Raw genomic sequence first — 24,212 nt, 5'->3', positions numbered from 1 at the left:
CAATGTGTGGAGCATCCAGGGCCGCAATGTGCGGAGCATCCAGGGCCGCAATGTGTGGACCATCCAGGGCCGCAATGTGTGGACCATCCAGGGCCGCAATGTGTGGAGCATCCAGGGCCGCAATGTGTGGAGCATCCAGGGCCGCAATGTGTGGAGCATCCAGGGCCGCAATGTGTGGAGCATCCAGGGCCGCAATGTGTGGAGCATCCAGGGCCGCAATGTGACGAGCATCCAGGGCCGCAATGTGTGGAGCATCCGGGGCCGCAATCAGCGGAGCATCCGGGGCCGCAATGTGACGAGCATCCGGGGCCGCAATGTGTGGAGAATCCGGGGCCGCAATGTGAGGAGCATCCGGGGCCGCAATGTGCGGAGCATCCGGGGCCGCAATGTGCGGAGCATCCGGGGCCGCAATGTGCGGAGCATCCGGGGCCGCAATGTGACGAGTATCCGGGGCCGCAATGTGACGAGTATCCGGGGCCGCAATGTGCGGAGCATCCCGGGCCGCAATGTGACGAGTATCCAGGGCCGCAATGTGCGGAGCATCCAGGGCCGCAATGTGCGGAGCATCCCGGGCCGCAATGTGACGAGTATCCAGGGCCGCAATGTGTGGACCATCCAGGGCCGCAATGTGTGGAGCATCCAGGGCCGCAATGTGACGAGCATCCAGGGCCGCAATGTGCGGAGCATCCGGGGCCGCAATCAGCGGAGCATCCGGGGCCGCAAAGTGACGAGCATCCGGGGCCGCAATGTGTGGAGAATCCGGGGCCGCAATGTGAGGAGCATCCGGGGCCGAAATGTGCGGAGCATCCGGGGCCGCAATGTGCGGAGCATCCGGGGCCGCAATGTGCGGAGCATCCGGGGCCGCAATGTGCGGAGCATCCGGGGCCGCAATGTGCGGAGCATCCGGGGCCGCAATGTGACGAGTATCCGGGGCCGCAATGTGACGAGTATCCGGGGCCGCAATGTGCGGAGCATCCCGGGCCGCAATGTGCGGAGCATCCCGGGCCGCAATGTGACGAGTATCCAGGGCCGCAATGTGTGGAGCATCCAGGGCCGCAATGTGTGGAGCATCCAGGGCCGCAATGTGTGGAGCATCCAGGGCCGCAATGTGACGAGCATCCAGGGCCGCAATGTGCGGAGCATCCGGGGCCGCAATGTGCGGAGCATCCGGGGCCGCAATGTGACGAGCATCCGGGGCCGCAATGTGTGGAGAATCCGGGGCCGTAATGTGAGGAGCATCCGGGGCCGCAATGTGCGGAGCATCCGGGGCCGCAATGTGCAGAGCATCCGGGGCCGCAATGTGACGAGCATCCGGGGCCGCAATGTGAGGAGCATCCGGGGCCGCAATGTGCGGAGCATCCAGGGCCGCAATGTGCGGAGCATCCCGGGCCGCAATGTGACGAATATCCAGGGCCGCAATGTGCGGAGCATCCAGGGCCGCAATGTGCGGAGCATCCCGGGCCGCAATGTGACGAGTATCCAGGGCCGCAATGTGCGGACCATCCGGGGCCGCAATGTGCGGAGCATCCCGGGCCGCAATGTGCGGAGCATCCCGGGCCGCAATGTGCGGAGCATCCGGGGCCGCAATGTGGGGACCATCCAGGGCCGCAATGTGACGAGTATCCAGGACCGCAATGTGTGGACCATCCAGGGCCGCAATGTGGGGACCATCCAGGGCCGCAATGTGACGAGTATCCAGGGCCGCAATGTGCGGAGTATCCAGGGCCGCAATGTGCGGAGCATCCAGGGCCGCAATGGTTCCTAACATTTGCCACTTGGTGGTGCACGATACTAACTCCTCTCAACTCTGCAGTGACTGGAGGTCAGTGTTTCTGTCAGAAGCTATCGTATTGCACTTATAATCAACACGTGTTGCAGCATTTCAAAGGCATTCAGCAATCATTCCAGCAATATTAGTTATCTTACACTCCACAATTAGACTCATCAAGTGTAAGCACATCTGAACGGTCCTGCAGTCATTATGATTGGCAACTAGCTGGAATGGATTTCATCCGCTATTAGAAAATTCCATCAGCGACACCTTACATCAACACATATAGTTTTCATAGCATACTTTTATAAAAAAATTCATTTCTATTTTTGTAAATCACCTGACTCTAATTAATGGAATGCTAATAGCTCATGAATAAAAAAGGATACGCAGTTTGTAAATGAGTAATTATTAACACCACATGGAACATTTGGCTCATTAAATAAGCACCCACAGTTGGCAGGCTGCTTCTTGGTGAAATGTTCCTCCCATTAAAAACAACAGCTGAGCCAGACGTAGAACCTGATTCGATCAAGGCACTGGGTCTTTAGGAACAAAATCCACAGGAATCAAAATACATCACATGAAAGGTAATCAATATTATTATTAAAAACAATCAGAATCTGCATCTTATGAATATTTGGCTGACACAAAGGCTGGGAGATCTGAGAGAAACTTCTCAGGAAAGCCTTTCAATTAATTAGAGAAACAGATAAACATCACCAAGAGCAACCAAGCAGTTTCTGCAGCACTGGCAAAGAGGTTCCTTTCTGATTACCAGTGATCACACGCGGTTTGGTCGGTTTGAGGATGGTTTCCCGAGCTTTCGGCCATTTTCTAGGCCCAGTCAGTGGTAACTGGTCAGGTGAGCTGGGGCTGAAGAAAACATGAAACGCCAACTGTGGATCTCTGAGGAGGAACTGCTGGCAGCGCCCTACCCTAGTCTTATTGTGTAAGCCTAGACAGTGAATGTCAGAAGGTTATTCATCCATGAGAAGCATCGCCGCTGATCCCAACTCTGTCCTCACCTGATGTCCACAAATGTACATTGTCACTGGACCCTGATCAAGAATAGGAACCTGAACTTTTCTTCCCTAGCTTTTTTCTACTGCTCCTCAAGCTGAAACCAGCTAACTCAGCACAGACTGGGGGGTTTGAAACAGGGTTTATGTGACTCAGTGCTACATCCAACCATCCACTATTGACCATTGGGGGAGCTGACACACAACCTTTAATGGTACTGTTTTGAATTTTCACACTATTCACTAAGAATGACTGTCACAAACAGTTACACACTCCTGTAGTGTAATTAGGGAAGAAAGGAGGGGAAGAGAAAGGCAAGGGGTCAGAAGGAAGAGTGGGCAGTGAAGGATACAGGGATTGAGTTGGTAGTCCAAAAAGGAGAAGAAGAGTCAGGGTCATTTTAATATTCCTTTTTCCCCCTGTCTCGCCCTCTTCCCTCACCTTCCCCCTCCTCTACTACCCCTTCTCCTCACCTCCCCCTCTCAGGGTTGGCCCAGCTGCATTATACTTTGCCGTGTGAGAGGTGACGGCATGCAGGAGGATCTGGGTGCATTGCCATGATGAGGATCAACTTGTTTGGGGTGCACAATGGGATAGGGAGTGATTGAAACATGGAAATACTGTTCGGTGGAGGGTAGGGTTGCCAACCCTCCAGGATTGTCCTGGAGTCTCCAGGAGTTAAAGATTGATCTCTTGGACACTGCTGCGAGCAACACCCAGAAGAAAAATCATGGGTGGGGGGGGGGGCATTAAAAAAAATGGGTTTCTTTTCATTTTCTTTGTGCACCTTCACTTATTTGTTATAAAAATATTGGAGATGGGAGAAAAGGCTGTTTGACAGGGGAGGGTGATTGGAGGCGGGCGGTCATGTGATGAAACCTCCAGGAATACACCCAACCAGAGCTGGCAAGGGTTCAAAATGCTGCTCAGTGTAGGGGGTGGGCTAGAATAGATCTCCAAAATGTAGCTTGTGGGATTAAAATTATCCATTGAATTGTCTTTAGTGTCTTTAATGTCTTCAATAAAGTTTTTACTTGAAGGCCTCGACCTCTGCCAAAAGCCTGGGCTTGGATTTGATATTTTTGCTCAGAACTGTGATGCTGCGAGCTGAATTTGGATTGAGGAGTCTGAGCATGTGCAGCGTACCTAATTTCTCAGGATGGATCAGTATCGGTCAGCTGTACTGAGGAATATATTTTTCTTCAGTTTCTAGCAGTTTCTGTTCAAATGTTTTTCAAAATGACTTGAGGAAAGGCTAGAGGACAAACTTCAAATGCTTTATTGAGGTAAAATTCATATTGAGTGACACAGAAACAGGGATCAAGTTTTCGATTTCCTCACTGGAAAAGGAGAGTCTGCAGAAGGTTTGGGTTAGGACAGTCAGAGTGAGAAAGGAAGAAAACTCTCTTAAGTTCAGTGATACTGACTTGAAAAAGTGAAGTAGGCCAATATAAAGGACAGAGTTTGCATAATTTATTATTTTTGATATGAGGTGCAATATGAAATACATAAAACTTCTCTTCATTCCTGTACTTCATATGAAACTCTAAATGCCACCACCAATAAAACCTTTCCTTAACTGTTGTTGTAGGGGGAAAAAAAATTCCCACAACTCTGTTGGAATCTGTACATTGAAAATGGCTAAGTTAGGATAACTTGACATGAGCAGAAAGCATTACGGTTGAATGTCTTGAGGGTGGCTAAGGTTACTATGGGCCAGTCTAGCTTGAAGGTACAACAATGAGTTCAGGGAGAAAACAAGCGAGAGAGAGAGAGAGAGAGACACCTTGAGGCAAGAAACTGTAACCATCTGAAAAAGAACAAGAGAAGCAAAGACAGCATGTGAGGAGGTAGAAACAGGAGAAGATGTGACTGTCTATGGTTAATCACAATGTAACCTAAATCAAGAATGAATAATAGAATAAAATCAGAGTATTATATGATCTTAAGAGTACAAGAACTAACATAATTAACAAAAGGAAAGATAACTATAGATAAGTAGAATGCTTAACTGAGATTTTGATGGTGAAAGGGTTGAAATCAAACGATTGAAGCAGTGTCCTGGAAAGACAGGCTCCAGGTGTGGCCTAATGGAAAAGCTACTGAACAGAGAAATCTTGAAGAGATAGGAGAGGAGGCTGAATGTCTGCACTGCAGAACTCGACAAAACTGGTTTCTACCATTTTTCCAGGAGAATAGCACACGGTGCTATGGTTACATCATATCCTATGACCAAAAGTAGGTGTGTAATCAAAGAGATACAAAGGTTATGGTACCCTGGTAGCCAATGGGCAGTTGGAACTGAAGATACCAGTGATCAAGTTCAAGGCATCCAAGGTTTCATCCAGCAGGCTGTCTACATGTAGGTATGCAGATGCGTGTCACATGCGTGTTTACTATGATTGATGTATCAAGATAAGGTAGAGGACAGAAAAGCTGCTAATTTTATATTTCTTAATAAAGTATTAAAGTTGCTGACTATATTAGACTCCTGGGCCTATTAATTAATAAGATAAAGCACAAGCCAAAATCTTACAAGCTCCCTCAATAATTCACTCAAATTCCTAACTGCCTCTTCTCTAGCTCTCCGCCTGTCATCACATCTCTGTTACTGTTGATCTGCTGAACTGCTCCCTTGCCTCTGCCTTTGATGCCCTCGTTCCTTTGAAATCACTCACCATCTCTCACCCCTGTCACTCCTCCTGGTACAGTTCTCATCTTTGTTCATGTAAGTCAGAGGGCTGCCAACTTGAGCGCACTTAGCGCAAAACTGGCTGAGTCATTTACTGCCAGATTTAGCTTGACCACGCCAAGCATTACCGAGCCTCTCTCCCCTCAGCCAAATCCTCCATGTACCCCAAGGTCACCCTGGAAGTCACGAACAACCCAAGCTCTTTTTCTCCACGACCAATCACCCCCTTAAACCACCTTCCCCTGCCCCTCCTCTTTAATATCAAGTTTGAGGAGCTCATGGACCTCTACCGTCTCTAAGATCAAGGCCACCCATGCAGCTACCTCTGCCTCTGCCTGTCTTCCCTCTTCTGCCCCTCCCCGACCCATTCTCCCAACCAAACCCCAGTCTCCCACCCACTCTAGCTCCAATCCTTCGTCACACTGCAGCTTCTCACCCATTTCCTCCCACCCTGTCTATGCTTATATCATCCATGAAAGTCACTTTCTGCTCCCTCAATCCCTCTTCACTCAACTTCTGACCATTCAACCACATGCTAACCAACATTGTTAATGCTCACTTTGCTCAAGCACTGTCCCTCTCTCTTTTAAAACAATAATTATCATCCCTGAAAAAAAGCCCACTCTTGACCTGTCCATAGTCTCCAGTTACTGCCCCCTTTCTTCTCTTAAGGTCCTTTAACATGTCATCGCCACCCAGCTCTGTGTCCATCTCTCCAAAAACTTCTTGTTTGAATCACTTCAATCCGGATTAAACTTACTCACAGCTCTAACATTAATCAGACCAAAGTTAAAAATTGTATCCTCTGTGGCTATGATCATGACTCCCACCTGTCTGAACACAGTTAGTTCATTCTAGCAGTGACTTCTCTTCCTGCCCCCATAAGGTCATCTACTGAACATCCCAAGGTTCTATTCTTGACCCCTCCCTTTTCTCATTTACATGTTGCCCCTTGGTGATATTATCCAAAGCCAAGGGTTTAGCTTCCATATATATGCTGGGGACACCCAGCTCAACCTCTCCACCAATCTCATGACCTGCTCTGTATTGCCAAACAACCTGCTTGACATCAAGTCATGATTAAGTCAAAATCTGCTCCAACCGAACATGAAGACCAAAATCATTGGTTTTGGCTTGTGCTATAAACTTCATACCTTTGCCACTGACACCATTGGCCACTCACTTCACTGGCCACTCACACGGGCCAAACCAGCCATGCAAAACCTTGGAATTGTGTTCGACCTATAGGAGAGCTTCAAACTCCACATCCTGTCCATCACTAAGACTGTTTACTTCCAGCTCTGCAACCTTGCCTGCTTCCACCTCTACCTCAGTCCCACCGCCACCAAAATCCTTATCTTCACTTTTGTCACCTCCAGACGCAATTTTTCCAATGCCCACTTTGTTGGCCTCTCATCCTACATAAACTCAAATTTTTCCAAAACTAAATTGTCCATATTTTGTCCCATATTAAGTCTTGTTCACCCATCACCCCAATCTTATTATGTCTCCCCCTCCTCATCAGGGGTGATGTCAGGAAGCATTTCTTCACACAAAGGGTAGTGGAAATCTGGAACTCTCTCCCCCAAAAAGCTGCTGAGACTAGGTCAATTGAAAATTTCAAAACTGAAATTGATAGATTTTTGTTAGGCAAGGATATTAAGAGTTATGGAACCTTAACTCTTAATCTGTAGATGGTGTTAAGGTATAGAACAGCCATGATCTAATTGAATGGCGGAACAGGCTCAAGAGGCTGAATGGCCTACGCCCACTCCTGTTCCTATGTTCCTATGTTCTCGTTGACCTAAATTGGCTTCTTGTCCTAGAACATCATGTCCCTCCATTCTAATAAGGGTTTCTTGTTCCCTGACTTTATTTCTCATGCTTTGCTTATTTCCAGTAAGCAATATAACCCTGACACATTTATGTTCCTTAGTTTCCTTTTCCCTTCTGTTTTTCTATTCACTATCTTTCTCCTATTTTCCCGAAGTATGGTTTCCCTTTACTCTACTTATTCTTACCCATCCTGCACGTGCCCCAAGATTTGTCCCTTCTCGCAGTCTTGCTAGTTTAAATCCTTCCCCACTGCTCTATTTATCCTTAGTGCAAGGACATTGTTACTGGTACAGTTTAGGCAAAGTCCATCATGCCCTTCGACATTCCCTACTTCAAAGCTCATCCCAGTGCCATAGAAATCTGAAAACCTCCATACTACACCACCTATTGTGTGTCGATGTGTTTCTCCCTAACTGGCCTAGCATGTTTCACTGGGAGTAATCTTGAGATAACAACCCTGGAGGCCCTCTTTCTGAAATTTGACACTTAACTGCTCAAACTCCCTTTGCAAGATTTCCATCCTGTTCTTCCCAATGTCATTGGTTTCAGTGTGAACTAGAACTTCAGGCTGCTCCAACTCTCTTTCCAAAATGTGATCCATTATCCTGGCAACTGGATGACCAGACAATTTGAGACTTTCAATTGTGGCGGTAGAAAAGGTTATCTATCCATTTAAGGATAGCATTTTCTAGAGCTACCACTTTCCTTTTCTCAACATTATTTCTCCCCCTCTTCCCACCAAATAACTACTTTCTCCACAGTGCTATATGTTGCTCGTGATTGTCCTTCCCTATATCCCTATTTGGCAACTTCAGATCCCCACGGGGTTCCCTGCGCTGCCTTTACCAAAATCCTTCCCCACCTTCTTCCCCAAGAGATGGTCACCCATTTTCTTTCCTCTGCCTCAGTATTTATCTCTAGCTGCGGGATGACCACGTCTATTTCCATACCAACATATGTTCAATAGTGCACTGTGCATGCCACTATAGGATGGGAAGGGTTTAAATGGGTCCCACAGTCTACCAGTTGTGGATTTAATGGTTCCTGCTTGATACTATAGGATGGGAGGGGTTTAAATGGGTCCAACAGACTACCACTTGGGGATTTAATGGGTCCCCATTAACGGGCAACTGCTTAGTCATTTAATGGGTCCTGCGTGCCACTGCTCATGAAATGAATGGATCCTGTGGGTCAATGCTTGAGGATTTAGTGACTCTTATGAATCACTGTTCAATATTCACGAGCTTAATGGGTCTCCCAAGTCCATGCTGACGCGTTTAATACTCTTGTGCACCACCCCTAAGGTGTTCAGCCGGTCTTGTGTTACTGCTCAACAGTTTGACAGGTCTTACGTGCAACTGCTAGGTTTCTTTCTTCTCTTTTAAGGTACTCATTAAGTTCTACTGACATTAATGAAAAACAAATGGTGTGAGGAGAAATGGAGCTTTCAACAATAGTTAGTAAAACCTAATCAAGACAGTGGATTAATGTGAGATGTCAAATTAATTATCTTCAGTATTGATGTGTAATATACAGACCTTTTGGACATTTTTTCTTTCTCCTCCAATATGTCTGCCATCGTGGTGCTGACAGAAGGCAATTTAGCCAAACCTAGGGAATCGGGTTTACCTCATCAATATTGTAAAGGCAAATGCACATCCAACTTGCAGTATCAGAGTGCTGTATTTGACAGAAATTAATATGTTTTATCATGCTGTTTTACCAGTGATTGAATTGGCAGGGATTTATACAAAGGAGGGGGATAATTGTGTCATGAGGACCTGCTTTAAAATCACTGCACCAATTGTGAGGTTTTTTTAAAATTAAGAAACCAACATAAATGGCCAAAGCCCAAGGTGCAGGACAACACCAAGGTTGAAAGGAATAAAAAAAGAGAATGAGGTAAATTTATAAGCAGTACCAATGAGTACAGGCAATGATCTAACAAATCATCTTTATTTTTCCAATTTCTTCCTGAAGTTACTGACAACTGCTGGGCACCAGCATCCTCATGGCAGTTCTTCATATGTGAGTCTAGATAGTGAGTTTTGGTGGGCTATTCAACTGTGGCAACCTCACAGTCACCCTGATCCTGTTCTCTTCCAACGTTCATACAAACTGTTTCCAGTGATTTCTACTACCCAGCGATCAGGAATGTGAAACCAGGCTAATTATTCCCCTTCCAGTTCAGGGTCAATTGTGCTACCCCAATAGCTGTCCAACCGAGAAGGAGAAAAAAAGGAGGAAATAAATTAGACCTAACACAATACATGCTGGGAACTGAACCTGGGATCTTCTGGTCTGTATGGCTCAGTACCACACTGTGTGATCCATTTACCTTTCAGGCCATCCAAGAAGCTCTATTAAGGCACCTTCACCTTAGCAAGAAGAAATCCACATAATGACATTGCCTCAGCAATACACCCTACAAATTGGACTACCTTGTTCGGGTCTATGGAAATTACATACAATGCTTTATACCCTTCACTTTTATTTTAAGTGTCCTTCTACCGTTAAAATCTCTCATGGCCCAATGTGCCTGAAGTTCAGATACTGTCACAGTGGCTCCCACTGGCTGGAAAAGACCAATGATGGCTAGAATTGTCTGCTCCAGCTGAGGCAGAAAGACATGCTTGTGGAGAGAAACATGGTTTTTGTGAACTTTTAACAAAAAACTCATCCAGAAATGGGAAAGAGAAGGTGTATCCTGTTGCAAAAACAACATTGATGTCTTCCACTGTGCCATCTTCTATAAATTGCTTCACATTAGTTTTGATGTGGAGACTTTACTTATTGAGGCTATTAAAGTTTTCAATCAGTTTCCATCAGCAGCAAAGTGAACATCAGGACTGGCCCCTCTCCCAGCCCAATCTGGGTCCAGAAGCTGATGATGTGAGAGAGCAGTATGGGCTAACGAGACATTTTTCATCCTTCCCTCAACTGCTCAGTGACTCCCTGATTTCCCAGCTAAGATCAGTAACGCAGGAATGAGACTCCTCTGTCTCACTGGGAGCAATGCCATAGAAGATTCACTAGTAATACAAATCTTACAACTACACACACTTCCTGTCAATGTTTTCCATGATATGTTCCTAGCTCCGCATTTATGACATTAACTGCCCATGTAAACTTGTCACACTTTAATGTCCCTCTCCTGCCCGTGGAGTCACTGCAGCATTATGGTGGAGGATGGTGTAATCACAGCATGACAAGTTTACATAGACAGTTAACATTACCTCCAGTGCCATCTGCCCATTTCACATTAGGGCTCTGGCTTCTCACCTTCAGTCACCAGCTTCCCTCACCTACTGCCCCATATCTCTGCCAGGAACTGGTAATTTCTTCTTTTAAAAGCACTTATAGGCGCTGTTCCCACCCTGCCCTGTTCCCCATACCAATCCCAGTGCCTCCCTCAATCTTTGCTGGGAAACCCAGTAATTTCTCTCTTTATAAAAAAAGCACTTATACTTAAGCCTTCATTAATATTTTCATGTTTAAATTGACTTAATTTATTACCACTTCAAACACTAATCTAAATGTTATTTCAATGTTACTAAATTAAAGCTCATTTCTACATACCCTTTGGAGCCCATACTGCCACACAATCCAATTGTTTAGCTGTAAACAGAAGTTCATTACTGCCCCTAGCTACTTCACAATAGATTAAAAAATAGACAATACTGTCAGGAAAACATTACTTCCTCTTCTCGCCATTAGCATGCTGGGAAATATGCCCGTGTTAAAAAAAAATGTGGACTTGTAAATTTGCAAAGGATGCACAACAGTCAAAAGGGTAACTGCACCACAGATGAAAAGTAAATACTTAGGCACATCTCCATAGCAACAAGCACACATGAACCAGGACTGCTTTGTGTAGCATCAATTTACTGACATTTAATATCAGCAGCTGTGCTTAAGTGTTCCAATCTATTTATAGGCAACAATGACCAGAATGCTAACCTGCAATTCTTGGCTCACTGTAGTCCAAAAACTGTCAACAGCCATTATACTGATGTGTTAAAATCAGAGAACGATTTTAAGTGAGACTTGGAAAAAAAAGCACAATACTTAGGTTTGCAGCATATTTGTACTGTTCATGATAGATCAAATAACTGTGTCGGCCACTGTTAAAAATAATGAATTTGATGGATCAGTGTGGTACTGCGACAGGGATGCTTTCCATGTTCAGTCTCCAGTCTAAGCTGGTCTCAGCAGGATACCAACAAGGTACTACAGTTGGCCTCACAGTCCCTGAATGATAGAGGGGAAAATCTGCCAAGGTTCCCACTCCTGATGGTGGACAATGTTCTGGGCCTCGGGTTGTGGTCTGGCCGGGAGCAGCAGTTTGGACCCTGAGCAGGCAGTAGAAAGCTCCATGCAGAGTTGGGGTGAGGAACAGGCAGGAGAGATTGGCTGCAGACGAGGGAGCAGAGAGGCTGGTATTGGAACAAATGTGGTTGCTTTGTTTTTATGCTTAACTGGATTGATCCAAGCTGACCATGTGACCAATCGGCAATGCTTAAAGAACTCTGCGGTCGTACATCACTTTGAAAGTATTAGACAGAAAATGATTAGATGGCTAAATTTAGACTCGGGGATTCTGCCAGTAAGGGTGGTACCCATTCTTTATTAAAGCGGCTGCTCCAGGCAACAGCTGAGCTGGAGCAACTTTTAATCTCTAGTCCATCTATACTATCTATATGGCATGGACATTCTTTCATCATTGGGAAGGAGTCAAATATCCGGAATACAAAGGCAGAAAATTCACATTCAAGAAATTGACCACTCTTTCACTATTAAACTGTGCTTAAAAGCCTTAAGATTAATAATCAGCAAAGATGGTATAATATTCACGTCTTACAATACCAAGCACAGATAGGCACTGGTTTTCATTAATGTAATATTTATATTGCGGAACCAGGTTTCACAATGTACGCTGGAAACCAGAATTCAGAGCTCCAGCAGAAAGCACTGAAACACAGCTGTCCGCTTCTGTGTGCAATTGTTCAAAAGTCATATTTGTGATTGCAAGTTTCCGATCGCAGAACTTCCTTGATGATGTTGGAGGAAGGTCCATACAGGGATACAAAAGCCTCGTTACCTGCCTGAGCTCTGTGTCTCCTTCAGCCAAGGAAACAATAGCAAGCAGTAGTAACTGAGGCAGCTAAAGGCACGACTGACAATGGTGGAGTGATGGAAATCGGGGATGCGCAAGAGGCCAGAATTGGAGGAGCGCAGAGATCTCGGAGGATTGTAGGGCTGGAGGAGTCTACAGAGATAGGGAGGGGCGAGGTCATGGGACTGGTGTCTTTTAAATGCTGGATCCGTAAGCTCCCCAGACCCTACATCGCCGAGGTGACCCTGATTCTCCTCCACCAGCAACCTCTTCCTTATCATGTGCCAAAATCAGCTGTTCCTGCTCACCCAGAGCTATGAGTGCCACCCACTGCACTCCTCTGTTCCTCACCGTCTAATCCCCTGGGGATGCTGCTAATTGCTGTGTCACAGGATGGTGAGTGGCCTCTGTCTCTCTTATGCAGTGGAACATCTATTGGAAGCAAAGATAGAATGGATTCCTGAGGATTGGTGCTCATGTCACCATCAGTCAAAGGAACAGCACGAGGGTTTCATGATGTGCTTCTCAGCCAATTAATAAAGGGAACAATCATAGGAGAAACAGAGTGCCCTGACGAGCCCTCAGCTGGCACACGCTCTCCTACTTCACCATCTCCAACACCACTGATAGCCTGCCTCCCCAGGATGTGTAAGAGGTGCATTAAAACCCAGGGGGACAAGGGGAGAAGGTGGATAAAAGAATCAGAGGCGGGGAAGAAGGTAAGAGAGAAAAAGAGAGAGAGTGAATGAAATCGGAGGGACTGGGGGAGCAGAGAGCAAGAAAGAGCAAGAGCAGGACAGGGAAGGAGAGATGAGAGACATGCAGAAAGAGAGAGATAGACAGAGATCATGGGGATGGGAAAGGAGGGGGAAGAGACACAGCAAGAGAGAGTATGAAAGAGAAGAGAGGAAAGATGAGAGAGAGGGAAAAGGGAACAACAGTGAGAGAGAGACAGACAGCAAGAGACAGGATGAACTGGATCAAAAGAGGGCAGGGGGAGGGAAGGGGTCAGGGAGAGGGATCAGGTCACGAGCACATGCACACACACAGAACAAAAGAAAGAAAGTAAGAAAGAGGGGTGATAGAGACATTGCTGAAGGCAGAGATCACTGAGAGAAAAGAGTGAGATTGGGGGAAGATACAGAGACAAAGGTCATGGTGATAGAATGAGATAACATAATGATCAGGCGAGGAGAGGACTCAGTGTGAGTAACATCATGGGGGATCTATTAGTAATTTGACATGTTTCTTTGGTGCTGCACTAAAATAGCCTTAGTCTGTAAATACGGGTGGTACAACTGCACCCTATAGTTACCTAGGTTAACAATCTCAAGTTGTAACTGTACTTTGATCAACTTCAATGGTGAAAGATTACAATCTTTAGAGGCTGGACTTTAACCCAGAAACTAATTATTGAGTCATTTATCATGAATAAATTGTTGCAACTTTACATCTCAGTTCTTTACAGCTGCTGAGTACAAGAGTGCGGCTTAAGTCACCGATTGCATAAACGGGATGGCAGAGCCAACTCATCACATCACAGAGAAAAGAAGAACCAAGCCAGTTTTAAGATGTTATTGGTCCACCTTCATAGCTGCCCGATTGGAGAAGGGACCATATTTTATTGTAATCCTCCAATTCATAAATAGTGATGGGCAGCGTAAAAAATGATGCCTGTTTCTTCATGATGCATGTATTGAAATCCTCGAAACAGTATGGTGAACTGAGTTATGTTATAATGAGCTTGTATCAACTGAACCTGTGACACTCAAATACTGCATTAAGTATTGCAGTGTGATGAAAGGTCATCGACCTGAAAAGTTAACTCTCTCTCCACAGATGCTGCCTGACTTGTTGAGTGTTTCCAGCATTTTCTGTTTTTATGTCAGATTTCCAGCATCTGCAGTATTTTATTTTTGATGCATTAAGTGTAGCAATATTAACAGATAAAACTGACTCTGAAACTAACTGCAAAATTTTGTAGCAAGCCAATTGCAGCTAATGTGCAGCTGGGGTAAATCTGAAACAAATGAATTGTTTTGTTTGTGATTATATTTATGCTTATATTACTTTTGCATACATAGAAATAGTGACTAAAGTAGCTGTCAGTGATATGTATTTGTGGTCTATTCAGTTCTTGATGCCTCCGGCAAGATAGATATTAAAAGGTTTTCAGCCAATATCGCATTTTAATCATGCTGTCCAATATGGTGGCTTAATTATTATTACATCAATTCATGTGGGGCAGTTCAAAGTGAACTAAACTGGCCATCCAATTAAATCCTGCACATAAAACAATAAATTTCATTATATATTATGGGCATCAATCCAAGTTTTTCCAGTTACTCTTTTCTACATACAGAAATTGTTGCCAAAAAAGCACAGCAGCTCCTCCTATATTTGGGAAGCAAATATCTATTATTTCCACCTCTGATCTTGGCCACAACCAGCATTCACATGCAAGATTCATTAAGATCTGGTACAGACATATGTAAGCATGTAGTGATGTTATATGCACATAAATATAAATCCACTCATTCTCCAATTATTTGTTCTAGCTGCTGAATTAAAGACCGTTCTGAGTTTCAGACAATAATACATTCATGGACACTATGAGGTATAGTCATGGACTCTATGAGATAGAGCCATTGTCACCATAAGGTTCAAGACACTAGATAATGCAAACACATGGCTGTTTTGCTTCTTCATGAAACAATAATGCATGTTTGGAGCCTCATCTTGCTGGTATGTGACCTGATTGGTTCATAGATATAATAAGCCTTGTTTGTGATGGAGAGGATATGGAGTTGTAAGCTCAGCCTGTGGTCAAATGGGATGATGTGGTTGCAAATATCTGATTCAGTCCAAGAGTGGCTGAGGAGGGGAACGGAATCGGTGGCAAGGGTACAGAGTTTGCAGTGGGAGCTGATGATGTTGGCTTTGGTATTCCCAACGGTTAGTTGGAGGAAATTTCAGCTCCAGTTGGACAGGTTCAAATGTTAACTGAGGCTCGGGCTGGAACTCGTGCTGAGGGAGGATTTCCTCTCCGTGCTACTTGTAGAAAAGTCATAAACATGTTTATAAAGAAAGCATTTACAATTTTACGAGGAGATACAAACAGGGGAAATCTCTGCAGGACAGGAATCTAACAATGTACTGTTAGAGTTACTGGGCCATCCCAGGGCAGATCATGTTTAATGGTCAATAGAAACTTATTTTTAAAGGAACAAGTTGAATAATTCTTTTGCCAATACTCTAAATCTTACCTTTAACTGTATGTACTTCACCAGATTGAAGTGCTTGGCATAAAGGCGGAAATACTCCAGAATCCTAGAGTTATACAAGTAGCTTGGATAATTTGCAGGAATTGGACCATTGCTGTAGATCATCATCTCTTTGGAGGTGTTGGTGATCAATGATTTATAGATGCTGGGTCTGCCATCTCTTGCTTTTTCTTGAACAAAAGAAGAAACAACTCGTGGAGAATTTTGCTGTATTTTGTACAAATTATGAACATTAATATTCTAAAATCTATCCTTTAATTAGAAACGTAAATACATGTTCTAACAATGTGCTTTTCAATTTATGACAGCCAAAGAGTCTCTCATTAAAAATCGGCGTTGTGAAGTTTTGGTGTGGTGGGTGCTGACTCTCTATATGCCTTCAAGAGGGAGCTGGACTGGTTCTTGACTGGGGCAGAGGTCGCATCATATAGAAGGTAAGTGCCTTTATAGATAATACTTGGTCCATGTGATCTCCTGGACTGGTTTCAGTTGCCTGAGGGGGACGGAGAGGAATTTTCTCGGAGATTACATGGCAGCAGGGGTGGGGCTGGGGGCTGGGGGGTGGGGGTGGGGGTGGGTGGAGTGCGGGTTATGATGCTCCAGCAATCATGAGGTGTGGGACAGGCTTCATGGACCAGCTGGTCTGTTTGTGCACTCCCTCGGCACTGCACTGAAGTGTTAGCCTAGATTATGTGCTCAAGTCGCTAGAGTGGAACTTGAATCCACAACCTTCTGACTCAGAGGCGAGAGCGCTACCACGGAGCCATGACTGAACCTAAACAGTAGAACAAGGCGTGTAGCCAAGGCTGGTGAAATGTCAATTTAGCACAGAGGTAAAGAAAAATTTCTTCACACAAAGACTGAGCATTATTTAAAACGGTCTTCTGGGCAGAGTAGTGGAAGTAAAGGCTTTGAATTTATTCAAGGTCTAGTTATATGATGCAAGCAGCTTTTCCTGGATGAATGAACTAAGAGGGTTGAATTGCTTCCATCCTTTACATTTATCCTCTGATATCTGCGTTAAATCCATATCTATATACATAGCTGCTCAGGCTGTCAGCTAGCTCTCTGCTCACTGCTCTCCAGATCCTGATCTAAATCATTTCAACATAATCTTCTCCAGTCACTTTGATTCACAGGCATCCAAATTGTTTACCAGTATCAATTTCCATTTATGGGAGAGATTTCAGCAGCAACAATGCTGAATTTCACATCTCTTTTTAAAAAAAAATTAAACAAAATAGTATAAAACATACGAAGTTATAACACATGGTCGCATCCCGCTCTTAGCGAAAAAAGGGCATAATTTACCAATTAAAATGAAAGTCAAAATATTTAAAATTTCAAGGATTGAAAAAACAGTGCAATGAAATTGAGGCTCCTCAAAACTCAGTGAGACTCACCGTACTCGTTTTACCTGTAGGGTTATTGCGAGGGTGGTTAGATTTGTAGTAAGCACCATATTGACACAACTCAGCTGTAAAAGTGCCGGTATGTGTAGATTGATGCAAACTATTCCAGCACAGCCGCTACAGCATCTGCAAACACAGCTCAGTCAGTCCTAAAATGTTTTTTTAAAGTTCAGCTACTGTATTCAGTAATAGTTTTGGCATTCATGTTTGCAATACTCCCATTACATTCTTCCATTTTTACCATGATTGACCTGCAAAAATGCTTGGGGAATGCAGATCAATATATGAATAGGCATTTTTTTCACCATTTGCATGTTCAGATCTAGGTTGGCAGTGCCTTAGGCTGAATTCGGTCATTGTCAGAGCTGATCTTTGTCAATTCAGCACTGAAGTATGATGTTTATCCTTATACTTGCAATTTACTTTCAAATCATAAATAGCCATAAACGAAGTACTAAATATTTTATATGAACAGTACATTTTCTTCATCCCTAACCTGGCTTTAGAATCTTTTGCTCTGCAGACAAGAAGCAACTACGTCATTCCTCTGAATGCCAACATTACAGCTTCTTTGCTCCATAAACAAGGAATTTAACTTAAAGTATAGCATGTGACAACTGTAATAACTTGGGGTATTTTAAATGTATCTAGCAGGAATCGATAATTGTTATAAGCATCTTAGCTTACAAACTGCCTAGAGCCTTGTCAACTTTAATCTTGTAATCTCTTGTTCATTCACTCACAGAACCAAGAACCAGGTAGCAATGTTGATTTTGACGTCAAGGTGATCTGCGACTAACCCCTACTTTAAAGATGAAAGAAAAGCTTAGGCCTCCCCTGCTCAGACTCCCCCCTCCCCCTCTCATGAGACACCCCTGGAACCCGGTCCCACCACCTACCTTGTGCCAGTGGGCAGCCTCTGGGCCACGTGATCGTCCGCTGCTTCCCAGACTGGGCAGGACGTTGGCTGGCGGGATTTAAATGAGGCTGGGAGTTAAAATAGCCCAGATTTCATTTCTGGAACAGCGGGTGAGTTTCACACTGCTACTCACCCGTCCAGAGTTAAAATCAGGGCCATTATCCTCACTCCATATGATACATAGAACAAGAACAACCAAAGCCTGGACTGAAGGTCACTGGTGTTGTTTTCACTGGTATACATTTTTGCAGCACATGATTCAGATGAGGGGTTTAATAGGGGATTATTGCAGCACATGATTCAGATGAGGGGTTTAATAGGGGATTATCAGGCAGTGACCCTTTCCTAAATGTACCAGGGAGGTGGCCAACCATCTGATGACTCAGGGCTGTCTGGGCGGCAAGCAAAAGAGATTCATGCATTATCCCCACAAAACAAATAAGTCCACTACTAGACTTCCTCATTGCTCAATATACTCCCGGTCGCTGTTTTGTGTAGAATTCCCTCTGAATATGTGACTGTGTGCATCAACAATCTGGTTTTCTATTCCAGTCAGGTTCTGGACACTTACTATCAGAGATAGTAGAACAGCTCACGTTCCAGATGCTTCATTTGCACCTCCAGTAGTAGAGTCCTACCGACTCTTCCATATTTGGCAGGAGTCTTGTATATGACTTTGTGATCTTCCAACCTCCTAGATCAGGTTTAAGATTTCACTCCTGTTTTGACACTGTTGATGACTGTCAGTACTCCTCTTGTTAAATATCAAGAAAATGCTTTGGAGATGGGCCCATAATCTTAACGAAGCATTTTCACTACCATTATGGATGTTGGAACAGTTCACCTCCATAGGGTTCTCTTGCTCTCTCTTACTGCGCTGTGAGAGAAGGCACAAGAGAAAGATGGTAGCACTTGCATTTCAGTGAACTGTGCAGATAAAGGCAAGAGAAGACAGAATTGGACAGAATCATAGAATCTTACAGCTCAGAAGGAGGCCGTTCAGCCCATCGTGCCTGTGCCGTCTCTTTGACAGAGCACTCCAATTAGTCCCACTCCCCTGCTCTTTCCCCATAGCCCTGCAAATTTTTCCTTTTCAAATATATATCCAATTCCTTTTTGAAAGTTACTATTGAATCTGCTTCCACCGCCCTTTCAGGCAGTGCATTCCAGATCATAACAACTTGCTGCGTAAAAAAAATTCTCATCTCCCCCCTGGCTCTTTTGCCAACTATCTTAAATTTGTGTCCTCTGGTTACTGACCCTCCTGCCAGTGGAAACAGTTTCTCCTCATTTACTCTGTCAAAACCCCTCATAATTTTGAACACCTCTATTAAATCTCCCCTTAACCTTCTCTTCTCCAAGGCGAACAATCCCAGCTACTCTAGTCAAGACAGAAAATATATTAATGCCATATTTGTACTGCATCAAAGGATGTATTTTCACAGCGATGTAGCCAGGAGCACATTTTCACTGCCCACTTGCATCATTGTGAAGTTGGGGAAGGCAGGGGTTCACGTACAGGACTCAAAGAGTGCTAGTTGGCAGCTTCTCACCATCAGTGCAGTTTTTAGTGATTGATAACAATTAACAAGAGAGTCGGTTCTAATCAACCGCTAAAACATAAGGGGTGGTTTGCTAAAAGCAGAATGCTGCAGATGTTGCAAATCTGAAAGAAAAAAAATTACTGGAAACTCTCAGCAGGTCAGGCAGCATCTGTGGAGAGAGGTAAATTGGTTAACGGGCTGGAACTTGCTCTGACCGGCATGTCAAGGCTGTCCGCACATCCTTGCAGTGAATTCAGCGCAGATTTATTCGGAACCGATAGAGACTGTGGGAATGGTAGCCACGCCCACAGAATCTGTCAAGAAGAGAAATCATTCATTTTTTAAAGTAAACTTCTGTATGTTAAATAAAAATTTAACAAATCTTATTATAAAAAGCCAAGCAAATGATTTAATGTAATGAAACTTACAGATGTTAAAAGTAAAAAAAAAAATTTTTTTAACTTTTAATTTTAAATTTTTTTTTAATGATCAAAAAATATTAAGAATAACATGACATTCCACATTTTTAAAATTAAATTTTTTGTTGTTTCGCAGTCATTAATAGTCATCGCGCTTTTAAAAAGTAGTGTGGAGCTGGTATTTTCCAGCGTACCTTTTGGTGGCGTACGTATCTTCGTTCCAGCTGGGCAGATGGGTACGTTTATAAATGTTTATTGATTGTACAGTAGTGTGGCCCTTTAATTCAGAACTGTCAAACCGCCGGTGAACCAATGGGAGCAAGTTCACAATTTCCGGGTTTTAGTGCGCATTCATGAACTTACTCTATTGATTTGCCAGCAGAGAGAAAGGATGCCATTGAGGAACGGCGTCCTCGGGTGAGTAATTTCTGGGCCATTGTTTCAGGTCTTTGTCAGAACTTACCTTTTTTGACGAGGCTTCACACCAGCTGCTTTTAAACTACAGCCAATGCCCATCCTTCATGGTGCGAGACCACTTCATGCGGGTGATTTCTGATAGGCTGAAAGCGCTTCTTCCTCTAGCTTCTAGGGGACATAACTCAGTTGCTCAAATGAGGATTGAAGAGTGTCAGTGAGTTAGAGCAGCTGCATTAGCAGTGATGGAACAAAAAACTTCGACTAAAGCTCGGACGTAGCCTCTCCACTGATCTGTGCAACACATGCAGCTTGTCATTTTCAATCTTGTTTGTGCTTTGGGTGCAAGTCAATGCCTCAGGTATGTGGATGATTCACCGTTGAAAAATCATTGGATTTGCCCAATGTTCGCAGCTCTGTGGCTTACAGTGTGAATGGAGAGAGCCCGGACTTGAACAGGAGAAAAAGTAAGTAAACCTATATTGTTCACACAAATCAGCGCTAGATCGAACCCTCTTACTTAAACAAGAGGTAGAAGCACTCTTAGATATAAGTCACACACTCTTAATACTTTTTTGTGCCCGACACACATGAGAATACCTACGAGGTGCCCCTCTAATGAAATGCTCAATTCTATAGATAGGGTCAGCTGCAGCTAATAAATTTGTGTTAAAACTTTCAAGTGTATTCGCTTTCAGTTTTTGCTGAACCAGACTAAGAGTAAAGAATCCGGTATCGTCACACACATAGACACAGACAGGAATATTAATGCTGTAACACTGCAATAATAATGGTATTTAAATCCAATGCCGCATTAATAAGAAAGCTGGGATACTCGAACTGCTGAGCTACCAGCTGGTTAAATTGCTAGGTTCATGTTTTTGGAAGGACAGTGCAAAGTGAACAGCTGATGTTCATCTTTGTGCCAAATGATATGTCTCCTCACACCACAGACGTGATGCTCTGATTGGCTGGTGGCGATGATGTGGTGTACAATATGCAGAAATAAAGAGTCATATTCTAGTGTTGTTCATGATCAGTTTTGGTCCATTAACTATTCACGTTCGTCATAAAACTGCCAAAGCAGAGGACTCCTGATACTAAAATATTTAGAAGCACATAAGACCACTGATTATAGCATCATAGTTCAGAATTCATACAATAAAAATGAAGCTGAAAATAGACCATCGAGCCCATGAATGCTCAATCTATCCATTAGACAGTACAAGCTCATGCACCACCCTCTCCCAAGTTAGTAATACTAAATCTTGGGGGAGCCAGAAAAAGGAAGTAAAAACACCTGAGGCCAATTTCAGGAAACGTTCTGCAAAGAGCAATCAATCAAGCTCCAGAAGGCCATGCCTACTCGTGACCCATCACTAAGTATGCTTAAACCATCCCTTTCCCCATATTCCAATTTCCATAGAGGACCAGAAATGACCATCTTCTGCCAAAGGTCACAGGCTTTTTAACATCTGATACTCTTCAATAGCTCTATCTGACAAAAATCTATGTATAGCATTTTTAAAATTTAAAACATCCTCCACAGGTAGGCTACTCCACAGGTTTACAATCCACTCTGTGAAGTTATATCTTAACTGCTTTAATCTTAACTTGTCTAAGTTTGCTTCAATGTCTTCTTGCCCTAGAGATATTGATCATTATTCTGAGATCCAGCTTATCTACTCTTTTAAAGACCTTTAAAGGTCACCACTAGGCAATGTCTACCCTCCAATATAAATATCCTTAGAATCTTTAGTTTTTCCTCATAGCTCAGGTGTCCATTCCCATTTATCAGCTTAGTTGTCCTGTTTAGTACTCTCTGCAAGACCAGAATGTAACCCCCCTACTTCTGAAGTAGGGTGCACAGAATGGTACCCCAAGGTGGGGGCAGGCCAGTGCTTTGTAGAAACTAACTATCTCTTCCTGAGATTTGTGCTCTATTTGAGTTGTACACCCTAAGATCTCAATTGCCCTTTTTCACCATAGTTGCATATTGTGATGACAGTTAAAGTGTGTTTTCCACTTAAATCCTCAGGACCCCATCAGTGTCATTTCTCGTACACTTTTCTCCATTTATTTTGTATTCCCACTGTTTGTTTCCCTTACACAGCTCCACGGCTTTGCATTTCTAAATATTAAAAGACATCTCTCACTCTTTGGTCTAATTCCTTCCATCTGCCCAGATCTCTCTGCAACTGGTCTTGTCCCTGATGTTTACAACCCCTCCCAACCTGATATTGTCCTGGGAAAACTTTACCACTGCCCCTTCCTCCAACTCATGTATTGAAAATAACAATGGTCCTAGAATTGTTCCTGCTAGTCACCCCTTTTCATGTAAATGCTGCACCCTTAACAACTGTCCTTTGCACATTCTAACTCCACCAGTTAGTTATCTACTTTAAAAGCTTTCCTCCTATTACATGCTTTTCTACTTTATAAAACAATTTCACCATGCTGAAGTCTTGGTACATTTCATCTGAGTTCCCTTGTTATATCCTCAAAGAATTTTAGTAAACTTGTCAAGCAAGATCTACCACAAGTTTATTAATTATTCTGTTTGTTCTGATTACTATTACTTTTCAGAATTCTTTCTATTAATTTTCCAATGTCAACCTTACAGGCAAATAGTTCCCTCTGTTATCCTTCTGTCCCTTTTTATAAATTGGCATCACATTTGCCTCTCTCCAGCTCCTTGACACAACTCCCATATTTATTGATGTTAAGAAATCTGTCAAAATGTGCCCGATTCCATTTGCCACCTCCTTTAACATTTTATTTTGGTGTATATCAGGACTCTGTGCTATGCTCTCCTTTAGTATACGTTGCCCATCCATCACCTTTTTGTGGGTAATTTTTATATCCAACAGTTCTTTTTGTTCTTTATATTCCTATTCTGAAGGAATGCAGTCCTTGTAAGTCAGCTAAGTGAGACTTGGCACGGGATACAGGCAGCAGATTTTTGGATGAATTGAAGTTTATGGAGGGTGGAGAATGGGAGACCAGCTGGGGGAACATTGGAATAGTCGAGTCTGAAGATGACAAAGGCACGGATGAGGGTTTCATAGGGACTGAGGTAGGGGTAGAGGCAGGTGATGTTATAGAAATGGAAGTGGCCGGTCTTTGTGATGGAGACAATACGGGGGCAGAAGCTGAGCTCAGGGCCAATTAGGCAGTCCTGGATGCAAATGGCTTGGTTCTGCAAGATGATTTAGGAGGGGGATGGAATCAGTGGCAAGAGTACAGAGTTTGTTGTGCAAGTTTATTACAGGCACAAACCCCTCTGCCATTTAGTAACAACCATCCCTCCCCTCCAATTATCTCAAACTGATAATAGTACTATGGAGTATCTACAATTCTGTTAACTACTTCATGTGGTACCCCAGCTAATGGACCTAATCCTAGATAACTTGTGTGTTTGAGAGCTAACCCTTTATGAACCCAAATTTATTTTCATAGCAACATCATAGTATAAATGAATCCTTAAATCTCTTTGATTACATTGATGAAATTTTGAAAACCTGACAATCTATGTTGTGTGTTTTGTTTACAAACAAAATAATTTTAATAAATTTATTAAGCAAATAAAATTGTTGCTAATATCATTGCAAACTGACTAGCTCAAATAGGATTTTTATTTCTGATAATTTCTGCCTTCAACAGGTGTTACATTCTTACATAATACAGCAATCAAAACATGGGTTTTCACTTCAGTGAACAAGAAATGTAAGTAGAATTTTAAAGCAGTTTGAGGCTTATTATCTCAGATAATTTAAACTCCA

The 24,212-nt window shown here is 43.5% G+C and overlaps 1 long non-coding RNA gene across 1 annotated transcript; it reads left to right on the top strand.

Moving 5' to 3' along the window:
- Nucleotides 1-2,274: 2,274 nt before the first annotated feature.
- Nucleotides 2,275-24,157, top strand: LOC137325055 (uncharacterized). Its single transcript, XR_010963794.1, has 3 exons — nucleotides 2,275-2,361; nucleotides 16,031-16,156; nucleotides 24,094-24,157. It is a non-coding gene; the product is annotated as an uncharacterized lncRNA (long non-coding RNA).
- Nucleotides 24,158-24,212: the final 55 nt, after the last annotated feature.

The sequence above is a fragment of the Heptranchias perlo genome, chromosome 9 (genome assembly GCF_035084215.1).
Source record: "Heptranchias perlo isolate sHepPer1 chromosome 9, sHepPer1.hap1, whole genome shotgun sequence".
Classification (NCBI taxonomy): domain Eukaryota; kingdom Metazoa; phylum Chordata; class Chondrichthyes; order Hexanchiformes; family Hexanchidae; genus Heptranchias; species Heptranchias perlo.
The sequence above is the reverse complement of the archived record's forward strand: the minus strand, read 5'-3'. Positions and strand labels throughout refer to the sequence as shown.